This window comes from Neofelis nebulosa, chromosome 13 (assembly GCF_028018385.1).
Source record: "Neofelis nebulosa isolate mNeoNeb1 chromosome 13, mNeoNeb1.pri, whole genome shotgun sequence".
In the NCBI taxonomy this organism is placed as follows: Eukaryota; Metazoa; Chordata; class Mammalia; order Carnivora; family Felidae; genus Neofelis; species Neofelis nebulosa.
The window spans coordinates 43,370,393-43,381,505 of record NC_080794.1 but is presented as its reverse complement, the minus strand read 5'-3'; the positions used below and the strand labels follow the sequence as shown (position 1 = coordinate 43,381,505).

At 54.2% G+C, this 11,113-nt stretch overlaps 2 long non-coding RNA genes across 2 annotated transcripts; one reads left to right on the top strand and one right to left on the bottom strand.

The window, feature by feature from the left end:
• Positions 1–351: 351 nt before the first annotated feature.
• LOC131492891 (uncharacterized) lies at positions 352–5,306 on the bottom strand. Its single transcript, XR_009252333.1, has 3 exons — positions 5,198–5,306; positions 3,471–3,594; positions 352–500 (listed from the first exon to the last, which is right to left on the bottom strand). It is a non-coding gene; the product is annotated as an uncharacterized LOC131492891 (long non-coding RNA).
• Positions 5,307–8,393: 3,087 nt separating this feature from the next.
• On the top strand, positions 8,394–10,429 carry LOC131492381 (uncharacterized). Its single transcript, XR_009252040.1, has 2 exons — positions 8,394–8,571; positions 10,290–10,429. It is a non-coding gene; the product is annotated as an uncharacterized LOC131492381 (long non-coding RNA).
• Positions 10,430–11,113: the final 684 nt, after the last annotated feature.

The following is an 11,113-nucleotide window of genomic DNA, read 5'->3' as shown; positions in this document are numbered from 1 at the left end:
TCAAAATCAAATATTGACCTTGGCTTTGTGTCCATCAATATATGACCTTTCAAGTCAATGAACCTGGATATGCGAGTCAATGGTTACTTATTATATCCTCTGCCCTGAAATGGAAATCTCGGACCCCCCAGCGCACGGATTGGGCCATAGTCGCGATCTTGTTTATTGCTCCCTGCACTTGGCGTCTGTGATTGAAGAGTCCTTGAACAAGCTGCAGAGTTCCCAGGAAGCCCGCGTGCTCTCTCTCTCATCGCATCTGAAGCCACTCAGGGCAGACTTGCAATCCCATGCACTTCCCTCCTTCCCTCACGGGGAAATATTTTAGTCTGGTAACTTTAGGCTGGAGATTGTCCCAGGCCACTGGGAAGAATGGTGTCTCTCTCCCCATCTCTCTAATGCCAAGAGGACACAGATGCCTTCACTGGACCAGTTGAAGGACTGCGTGCTGAAGATAAGTTGCCCGTCTCTCAAGTCCTGTTGCACCGACAACCTCTGAGAGTCTAGGAGGAGGAAGAGTGAGGATTAAGTCCCAGCCCCTTGAGTGTGAAGTATCAGTCTTTCCTTCCTAGCTGGGTGGCTTTGGGTAGGTTCTTTCTGTTCATTCTTTCTGGGCCCCAGTTTCCCCTGATGTAACAAGTAACAAGGGTTGCTGTACAGAGTCAGTGACATAATCTGGGTAAGGAGTTTGATCCGTGCCTGGCAGAGAATCAGCATTCGTAGATATTGCTAGCACCCAGCTACTGCGTCTTGCTTTTCCAACCACACGGAAGACAGTCCTTCCCGTCCCACTCCACCTTGAGGCCGAGTGGACCAAGTTCCGGGTTCAGGCTAACGGAATCTGAGCAGAAGTGACATGTGTCACTTCTGAACTAGGTCGTGAAAGCCAGTGCTCCATTCTCCAATCTTCCCTGCGGCCATGGTGACTGAGTGGGTCACATGCTGCAGACGGGGCAGCTTTGGACGGCGGAGGACCTGTCAACTGGGTGGGTGAGGCCCTACGTGGTGGTCACCCACCCCGCAGACCTGCCGGGATCTGCGATGGGTCCTGGGTGAGGAAGAAACAAATCTTTGTTGTGTTAAGCCCCTGAGATTTGGGACCTACTTGTGGTTGTGCTGCAACACAGCTCAGACCCTCCTGGCCGGCGGGGTTCTCAATAAATATTAATGATCATGAGGGGGAGGACTGGTATGATGCTAGACAAGTAGAAGACCCCAACACCCTGCCTTCCTCAGCAGCAGACCCTTGACCATGACAGTCAGACCTTTAAACAAGACAGTCTTGTTCAAACCCATCTTGGCTGAAGATTCTTCCCTGATCCTCTGCCTTGGTCAGAAGAGTCGACTCCTGCCTTCCCTGGGCCTTTGTCCCTGTAGCCCCACTCTCCTCCCGAGACTCTACCCGGAGCTTTTTACACGAGTAAATGGCCATTCTATTGATGCCTAAGTCAATTTATTTGATGCGGGTGGAGGCGGGGGGCGGGTAAGAAAACATGGCCCTGAGTGCCAAGAATCCTGGGTTCAAATGTTGGTTTGGCGTCTGCCTTTTCCTGAGCTCCTGCCCAAGCTGGGAAAGACCTACCCTGCCACCCATGACACCTAGTTACTCAGAGCAGTGACCCTGGACGCCTCCTCCCCTGGCCTAGGTGCTCCTCAAGGGCAGGGAGCTGCCTGGATCCTCCATGCAGAGCACGATGTGTGCTTCACAAATATAGACGGACTTAAGGAGGATGCTAGAAAGGAAAGCTTGTCGCGGCTCTCATGGCCACAGAGACTGCCTTCCAACAGCTGTTTCTGGGGGACCCAGTGTTTATCTGGGGGTGGCTGGCAGGAGTGGATGGCCCTGTACCCACCCAAGACGACCCCAGGGCACGTCTGGGGGAGCCCAGAGCTGCGAGGCACATACTGGGAGCACCACTTTCCTGCTCTCAGCTCTTCATCCTGCAGATCGGGGCTGTGGAGGCCTGAAGTCATCCTGGTTGCTGTGGGGACAGGACCTCAGCTCTGTCGCCCTCGAACCCTCTTGGGTTATTGCTCGTCAAAGCATTCAAGTGAACTCTGTCTTAGGTCACTTTCCAGTGTGCTGGGTCCCTCTCTCCATGGAAAAGGTGATTCCCCTGAGTGGGCTCTAAAGACAGTGTCGCAGGAGGGGCGTGGAGGCCTTAGCCTAGGGGTCTGATAGGTCACATTGCCCGGGCTTGGGTCCTGGGTCCAGCATTTGTTAGCTTTGCGGCCTTACTTAGGTGACAAGTTAACCTCTTCGAGCCTCGGTGTCTTCCTCATCTGTTCAAAGGGGATATAAATAGAAACCACACGCGGGCCCACTGTGGGCATCCACATCTGTGGGCATCCGATGAGATGGCACGGGGGAAGTACTTAGGGCGGCGGCTGGCACACATTCGGGCCTGCGGGATGCCTCCTGCCTGCCTGCCCGCCCACTGCGAGCCCACTGAGTTCAAACGGATTCTGTGTAGGGCAGCTACCAAATCAACCGTCTTCAGTTACCCTCCAGAAAGAGCTATAATAGGCAGGAAAAAGCATCCCTGAAACACAGAAAGCAGAACAGAAACTACCTCTTCGCCCGGCCAGCCCACCTCTAGGTCCCAGCGGAATGACCACCTCCTCAGAGGAGCCCTCCCTGCCTGCCTCGGACGGCTGCATGGGGATGTTCCCTGCTCTCCACACCACACTGCTCTTCCTCAGGTAGGACCGATCTCCACTGCCACTGAATAATGATTATGAATTGTCATTCATCTGTTCAATATCTGTCCTCCCCTATGGAGACGACGGACCACGTCTGCTTTGGTCTCACCAGTGCTGAGCACAGTGCTTGGCACATAGTAGGGTTTCAGTAGATATTTGTTGACTGACTGATGGATTGATTCCAGGCCTCGTTGCCTAGATTGTTGCCATATGGTGGGTTTGGAACTGGGGAAGCCATACGCGTGGGGCCAGCCTTATATACGCATGGCTTGCAGGCTGCCTTGCCCCTAGAAGACCTCTTGAAACCATCCCGGAACAAAAATCCTTATGAGCTCTAAGTGGGACCCAGAGAGAGTGAGGAATTTGCCTATAGTCACCCAGCTGGCTAACTGCAAACCACAGCTTGAACCCCGTTCTGAGTGACTCTAAAAACCCTTCCCTTCCCTTTTTTATCACCGCACTTCGGTAGATTTCCCAACTTCAGGGAGTGTCAGAATTCCTTGGGATGTTTGCAAAAATACAGATTCCTGGGCTTCGTCCTCAATGCTTCTAATGTCGTTGGTCTGGGGGCAGGGTTGGCCCCCAAGGCAGGCAGGGGCCCCAGGCCAAGACTGCCTGTCTGTCTGTTTGTTTGTTTCGTGGGTGAGGCAAAACACTTCGAGTCCCTCCAAAATCACGTGAGCACCATTCTGCTGGCTCAATCTCACATGATCTTATGAAAGAAATACTTTGCTGGTCCCTGGGAGCAACTCACTGGCTAGGCTGCCTACCTGCTGCAGAGGTCCAACCACGGGGCCCTGGGATGATCCCATGGATTTCAGTCCTTGGAGGTCTTCAGGACATCTGGTCAACCCTTGGAGGCTGTGGGGTCAAGGTAGAAGTGGTACATAGTCTCTGCGAAAGAGGAAGAGATGGGAATCGGGATTCACACAGGACCAGGTCCAATATTGGGATTCCTCACCTTGATGGCGCTGGGAGCCCAGCCAGGCCTGGGCACAAGGAAGGTCCTCTAAAGCAGAGAGCTCCCAGAGGTGGGGACCACATGGCAGGCAAGTCTGTCTGGAGGAGACCTGAGAACCTGAATTTATATCAGCACCCCAGGGGATTCTGATCCCCTCAGGGGACCTGAGGTCATACATTGAGAAACCGTGCTCTAGGAGCCTAGGGTCCACTCAAGATAGGAAGAGCTTCTGGAAGCCAAAACCGGCCAGGGATAGAGGGGGCTGCCCGTGTCGCCAGTGAGCTCCAGTGTAGGCTACGGGCCTGTGGGCTCTCTGACCAACCTGGTGGCTGTCCCCCCCCCCCCCAGGTCTCCCTAACAGGAGGGGGTGGCGGGCGTTAGATGGTGACTCTGCCTCCCGAGGGGTCTTCTGATCAGACGGGTCCTGGGTAGGCTCCTAATTCGTCTCCTCCTTGCAGTGCCAGTATCGGCTTTCTGATGCAGAGGGACCCCGGTAATGAGTTTCTCTTAAAAGAGCTGAATCTCAGCTCTCGGAACTCAATGTTCAGAATAAACAATGGGGCAGAATCCTATTAAAAAAGGCTTCCAACATAGACAAATTAAGCCCTTGGGAATGCCTTACAAAGAATACATTTTTCCAGTGTCGAACGAAGATCAATAGAGAAAAACAAATAATTTCAAGTGGGAGTCATCATAATGACACCCAGGTACAGGCAGGGGTTGGGTGCGTTATTTTGGCCTGAGGACACCCCGGCGAAGATAATGAGGGAGAAGAGGAGGGGAGCTCATAATGGGCGTGAGGGGTGTCTGGGTATCCTGGGCGGCTGAGCGAGGAGGATGTCGCGTCTCATTTGTCTCTGTCGAGACTCCCTCTTTCTCTAGGGGATGGTTAAGCCCACAGTGCTGCCCACCGAGGGCTTTTCAAGCCTGGAGGGGGGCGGGGTGGGAGACCTTGGCTTTGTTCACCGGGGGGGAGATCTTATCTGTGCACATGCCTGGCAGGGAAGCTGTGTCTGTCTCACCCCGAGCAGAGTGGAGATCCTCAGACATCTACGCAGATGCCTGAATTGTCACCACCCAGAACTTACCCCCTGTTTTGCTCTCTCCACTTGTGACTGCTCTGTGAATATCCCTCTTGCAATATCCAATTTTGTTCCCCAAGCCGTGCAAACGCTTACCCATCTCGCCAGGCTGATCTTGAGTCCCTCCTCTGCATGAGACCTTTCCTGAATGCTTCCATCCTTGCCTAGATTCCTAGCAATCTAAATAATATCCTTGAACGTTCGACATATGCAAGGTAGACTCTTGGCCTGGCACATCTCTATCCCTCCCTCCCCCTTGGAGTCTGTCCTAGTGCTGTGACTATCCTGTTGATCTGCCAGGTCAGTGCTTCCTCCTCCTTTTAGGGACCCCTGGTTCAGTCCAGCTCACCCCACACTCACTGGGCAGTGCTCCGTGGTAGTTTCCACGCTGGGCTCTGGGAGACTCAGCACTGAGCAAGACACAGGTTGGGGGCCCTTGAAGGTAGGGACTTACCCAGCCTTCTGGTGTGGCTCATCTGCCTCCAGGAATGAACGAGGAAATAGGATCCCGAGGAAGAGGGCAGTGTGGTCAGGGACAAACAGACGGTGGGAGATGGACAGACTGGGAAGCACCTTCCACCTGCTCTCGCTCTCCATATGAAGGCACTAAAGCTACACAGTAGAACCCCTAAGGTGGGTACTGTATTCCCCCCCGCTTTTACAGGTGAGGGAATTGAGGAACAGTGAAAGTTAAATAATCGGTTCAAGGGTTTCAGGTGGCCAGTCTTCTGCTCCTAGCCAAATCTCTTTCCTCTGCATTGCCCAGGGAGGATTGTGGAGGGTAGGACGTGGTGCAGGCAGACCTGGGCAGAAGACAGGGTCCTGTGGAAGCCCAGGGGGCCTGGGCTGCAGTGGAAAGCAGGAAGAAGGAGAGCCCTGAACTGCTCACGTTCCTGGCTGGCTCAGCACACGCGCCTGCTGTCTGGTACGTGGAGCCGGTCGGGGCTGCTCGTCTGTAGTTCTCCTGCATTCAGTGGAGATTGCCATTGCACATTGGCCTGCCGATAAAGGCCCTGAGAAGTTCTGCAGCAACCTTACCTTTTCCAGTGTCCACCAGACCTATTTGACAACGGATGCCCTCTGTTGCCGCCTCAGAATGCCTTTTACCATCCAGCACCCCTCCTCTGGGCCAGCTCACTTTCAGGCAACATGGCAGTGAGGCCGGGCACCAGCCAGCTGAAGTGAGGAGCGGGTGACAGAGATGTGCAATGTACAGCGGCAGAATCAAGGAGGTGGATTTTTCTGGACGCCAAGGGAGGGCGCGATTTTGGGGGTGAGGAGGAGGTCAGCAGTGTAAATGCCTCAGATGCCAAGGAGGGTGAGGTCTGAGACAGCCCCTTGCCCCTGAGGGTGAGGAAGGAAAAGTCTAAGGTATAAGTCACATGCAGGCACCCCCTGGTTGGAGGTGGTTGCTCGCGGGAGTACAAATGAGGGGGGTGGCTTTGGTGGGGGGGGGCGTGGCTTATCTATTAAACTTCAGAATGCACGTACCTTATGATGCAAAAATCCCACTATTATCTACCCAAGAGAAACACTCACACATGGGCTCGTGGACGCCTGTTCAAAGACCTTTGTTAAAGCCTTGTTACACAGAGCCAGAAATGGAAACCGCCTTAATGCCCATCAACAGGAGAACGGCGAAGGCCTTATGGCCTTGTCTGTATCTCAGCCGTTAGCAAGACACCTATGTAACGATACAGGAAGGTCATCAGGAGAGTATTGGATGAACAAAGCAAGGTGCAGAAGGTACACACAACGTGATACTCCCTAACTAAAAACTACACACGCCTGTACACGTGCACACGCACACACAACCACATAGGCACACACGATGCGCACGTGTGCACATGTAGACCCACAGGCGCACGCACACGCACGCACATCCGCACAGGCACTCACTGGCAGAATGCCGTCACATTGGCTGTTAAGCCAGCAATCTCTACATTTGGCATCTCTCTGAATTCTGGTCCCACCACTTACTAGACTGGTAACCTTGGGCAAATAAACTAACCTTTCTATACCTCAGTTTGCTCACCTGTAAAATATGGCGAATTCTATTTCGGCCTCAAGAAATGATTGCGTGGAATAAACGATTCACTGAGTCAGCACGAGCAAAGTACTTGCCTGAGTGCCTAGGTGGGAAGGGGTAAGTGAGTTGTTGCTGTGACCGTATTTCCCCTACTCTAATGCACACATATTTTTCACATCTTACACCAGCAATCAAGATGCAGTTTACAACTGATAGATCTTAACATGTTTCATTGGCAATTTTTTTTTTCCTTCTTGGTAGCCCGTCAAATAACGGCATATCTTACAATTGGAGAGATCATAGGCACTGCGAAATAGAATTTTATCTCCCGGAGGTATTTAGGAGGGCCACATACTCTTGTACAGAAGCATGGCCAGTAACTCTGGGACAGGCATACCCAGCACATACCAGTGGTTCCCTCTGGGGAGCATGCTGGAGAGGGGGATGTCAGAAGGCCTGTGGCCTTATCGGGACTGCCTTGGTGTTTTACAAGCAGCACGGACTCGTGTTTACATGTGGTTTCACTTAGCCTTGCTTGGCTGCGGCCGGGAGACACTAACACTGGTTAACTTAAGCAAAAAGGAATTTATTGGCAGGATGTCGGGAGCTCACAGAAGTGACAGGAGCCCAGAGAAGCAGACTCGGGGAGGGGGGGGGTGGCCCAGGCTTCTCCCAAGGGCCCGAATTAGGAACCACAGCCACCACCTGGTAGAGGGGAACATCTGGGTACCATGCTACCACGGCTGAGATGCGTGACCTCCAACCTTCTTCTCTGTCCCTGGGCCCAGTGGCTTTTGTCATTCTTTTCTGTTGCCCATCATGTGATGACCCCCTCCTTCCTAGACTTGGCAAATTCCCTACCTTCAAAGTCTTGGGGGGAAGCGACAGAGTCAGCCTCCCACTGCGGATCTGTGCGGTCCCAGCATCCTTTGCAGCTAGGGCCCGGGTGCGTGCCCGGGTTGGTCAGCTGCCAAGCCCCTCTCCCATAGATTGAGCTAGGAACGAGCCAGGCCATGAAACAGGGGCCAAGCGCATCTCTGCTGGCAGCGGGAGATTGGGGGCAGCAAATGTAGCAGCAAAGTCCCCTTGCAGGGCACTGCTGATAAGAATGGCACCACCTGTGCCCCCTGCGTGGCCCCCTGCGCTCAGTGATGCAGCCTCGGTGTCCTCATCGGACTAGCTTCGTGAGGACGCTTCGGCTGTGGTCAGCTGTGGCTTGGCCTCTCTGCCTATCCCTGTGCCTGTTCCTGGCACTCCCGGCCAATCTGTGGACTACCTCACCCTTTTTCGAGTAAACCCACGCCCCCCGCCTCGCCCTACTGCTTTGATCTGACCAAGCTGAATTCTGTTGTCAGCAACCAATAAGCCTGGCTGACGCTCTGCGTCGCTCACTCCAGATGCAAAGTCCCAGAAGAGCGCTCGGGACACGTGCTTACTCCCTGGAGTGGGCCGGGAGACACGAGGAGCTGCCTTTTGTAATGGGAGGCAGCAGCCTCGAATTCCCCTCCACCGAGACCACACACAGTAGGGAAGAGGCACCTTCCAGAAGGAAATCAAGGTGCTGCTAATGAGGGAATGTGGAGGGGGGCAGCAAAATATGACAGTTGCACACTATTGGCTGTTTAATCAAGATAGTGCATGCCCTGCTTGGAGGAAACCAAGTCATTCATTCATCCATTCATCCATACATCCATTCATTCATTCAACAGGCCGTAAGCCAACTATGTGCAGATACAGTCAGGTATTGGGGACATGACATTGACAGCTCTTCAGGAAGCTAGGTCTGGTGTTGGTACCAGGTAAGTAAACAGTGACAGGCAGTGGGCCCAGTGTCACAACACCAGGTGGCCCAGGCACTCGGCCTACGAAAGGGGTGGTCAGAGAAGTCTCCACAGAGGAGATGGTAAATGGCCTGGGCCTTGAGGGAGAGGCAGGAGGGGCAGCAATAGCTAGGCTGACAAGGTCAGGGGTGCAGAGGAAAGGGGCGGGGACGGAGCATGTGCACAGGCTCAGGATTATGAAGGGGCACCCCCCCCCACCATGCTCTGAGAAAGGGGAAAGCTCCAGGGAGCTGAGGGTGAAACACGGGGAGGTGGAGGGTCCGCAGGAGGGCAGAAGTGGTAGATGAGTCTGAAGGTCAGGTTAGAGCCAGCAGGCAAGAGTCTTGAATGTCAAATGGAGATAAGCCAGCAAAAGTGTTTTCAATGGGAGAGACAGGTCTTTAGATCCATCTTTGAGAAAGATGATTTGGGTGGGCAAATGAAGGGCACTTTGGGGGAGGCAGGAGAGGAGGGAACAGTGCAAGAAGAAAAGACAGGCACCGGTCCAACCTCAGCCTTGGTTGTGGAGAGGCAAGACCCTAGAGCAGTAGGCACCCCAGCTACCACTCTGGGCTCTGCTTTTGGCTCACTGGGTACCTAGACATGCCAGTCGTGTGGCCCTGACATCTTTGGGGAACCGACTCATCCCGGTTTGCCCTCAATGTTCTCCATCATAATACGCCATGTTGAAACCCCTCGTTCCCAGATAAACTGCGTGGCTGCTACCTGACATCCAAGGATCTATGAGTCTAACGTCCGGGCTCTGCTTGAAGAGATAGGACGTTAGCGTGGAATGGTCTTGGAGGTGGGGTGGCAGGTCACGGCCCGAGGTCTCAGGTGGGGTAGGAATGAGATGGCCTGAGGCCTCGGTGTCCGCAGAGGGGCCACCTCCTGTTGGAGCTGGGCCTGGAGCGGGGCCTTGGCAGCTGGAGAGGGCTTGGGGAGGGAAGCTGAGCTCCAGGAGGGGAGGGGAGACCAGCAAAGGTGGGGGGGATCCTGTAATCCTATAAATCGCGGGGGCCGCCGATCCAGGAGTAGGGTTTGCTTTTGCAACGGTGTCATGTAATATCCAAAGAACATCTGCCTAGGTGGACATTAATTTATTTTTCTCAATCAACACTTTTTCCAGAAAGAGAAAGTGTCTCTTCCAGAAGAAGGTGTCTGACCTTCTTCCTCCTGTTCCACCATCTTTGGTGTGTGGGGTCAAGTCCGTGCTCCTCGAGGTCAAGGAAGTGGCAAGGGGGAGGGGGCGGTGTCTAAAGAAGGGAAAAAAGCTTTCCAGACGTCCCTTTTCAGATACCTGCTGCTCTCATTGACCATATCTGTCTCAGGGTATCCCCCAGTTGAAAGAGGCCCGGGAAATGCTGTGCTTTAGCTGATTTGAACGTATCCAGGGAATAAATAAAAGGGGGAGGTTCCCTGGCTCCCTGCCTCACGACCCCGGTCCTGATGCCAGGGCCCCTCGGGGTCATTGCTCCCACTGCAGCATGGTCGGTACCCCAGAGTACAGCTGCCGGGACCCTTCCTCATTTTTCCTCCTGACAAGGCCAGATGGCAGGCGGCACGGCCCCATTTCCTGGCAAGTTCTAGGGGACCTTGACCCCTCCCTCCTGGAAATCTGCATCGCCCTGCTGATGGGCTTCCTGTGGCCTGGAGCCCAGCCTCACTCCAAATGTGATTTTCCCTTCCTCCTCCAGAGCACAGGCCAGAGCGAGCGGGCCCATCTGCTTCTATTTCACTCCACGTTACTCATCAGGATGTGTTTGCCAGCAGTTATTTGATGTTCAGGAAGAATTCCGAGGCTTTTGAAAAGAAGTGAATAAAATCTTTAATCCCCCAGAGTCGTGAAATTGCGTTTTGCGGAGGAGACGGTGGGGGCCCACGGAGGTCCGGCGACGCTGCCTGAGGCAGGTGGCTGGGACCCCGGCTCGTCCTCATGCCACTCACTCCCTCGGCATCCCGGGCCTCAACTGGATCTCCTGGAACCCGCTCTGAGCCTCTCCAGATCCTCTCAGGATGCCCGAATTTGGGAACAGAAGAAGGCTGCGGCGGGGGATCCCTGACCTGTCTCTTGCTCTCCAGCCAAAAAAGCTTTTAGGGAGAGCTCCTCCCCACTCACAGCCTTGTCTGAGCCCCGCAGCCTCCCTGACAAGAAAGTGAGCTCCAGAGGGAATAGGGCTGAGCCTGGGACTCAGGCTCTCATGTTCTCGGCTGTGATGGCAGCCAGCAAGGGCGGGACAGGGCCTCTCTCGTGGTCTTGGGAAGACATATTCCAGATCTGCTAGGGCTTGGTGGTAACGAGGCAAGGGGACGCAGGCTCTCTCCTGCCTTCCGAGCTGTTTGGGTAAATGACAGAGACCCCCGGATGTTCGGATGTCCAGAAGGCAGGGGAAAACCAGCCTACTGAGCCAGGGCTTACCTGCAGGCTGACGGTCCAACTCTATCCCAGCATCACCATCTCTGGAACCCACCTGCCTCCTGCCTCAGCACAGAGGTGACACTTGCCTCTTCCCTTGATGCC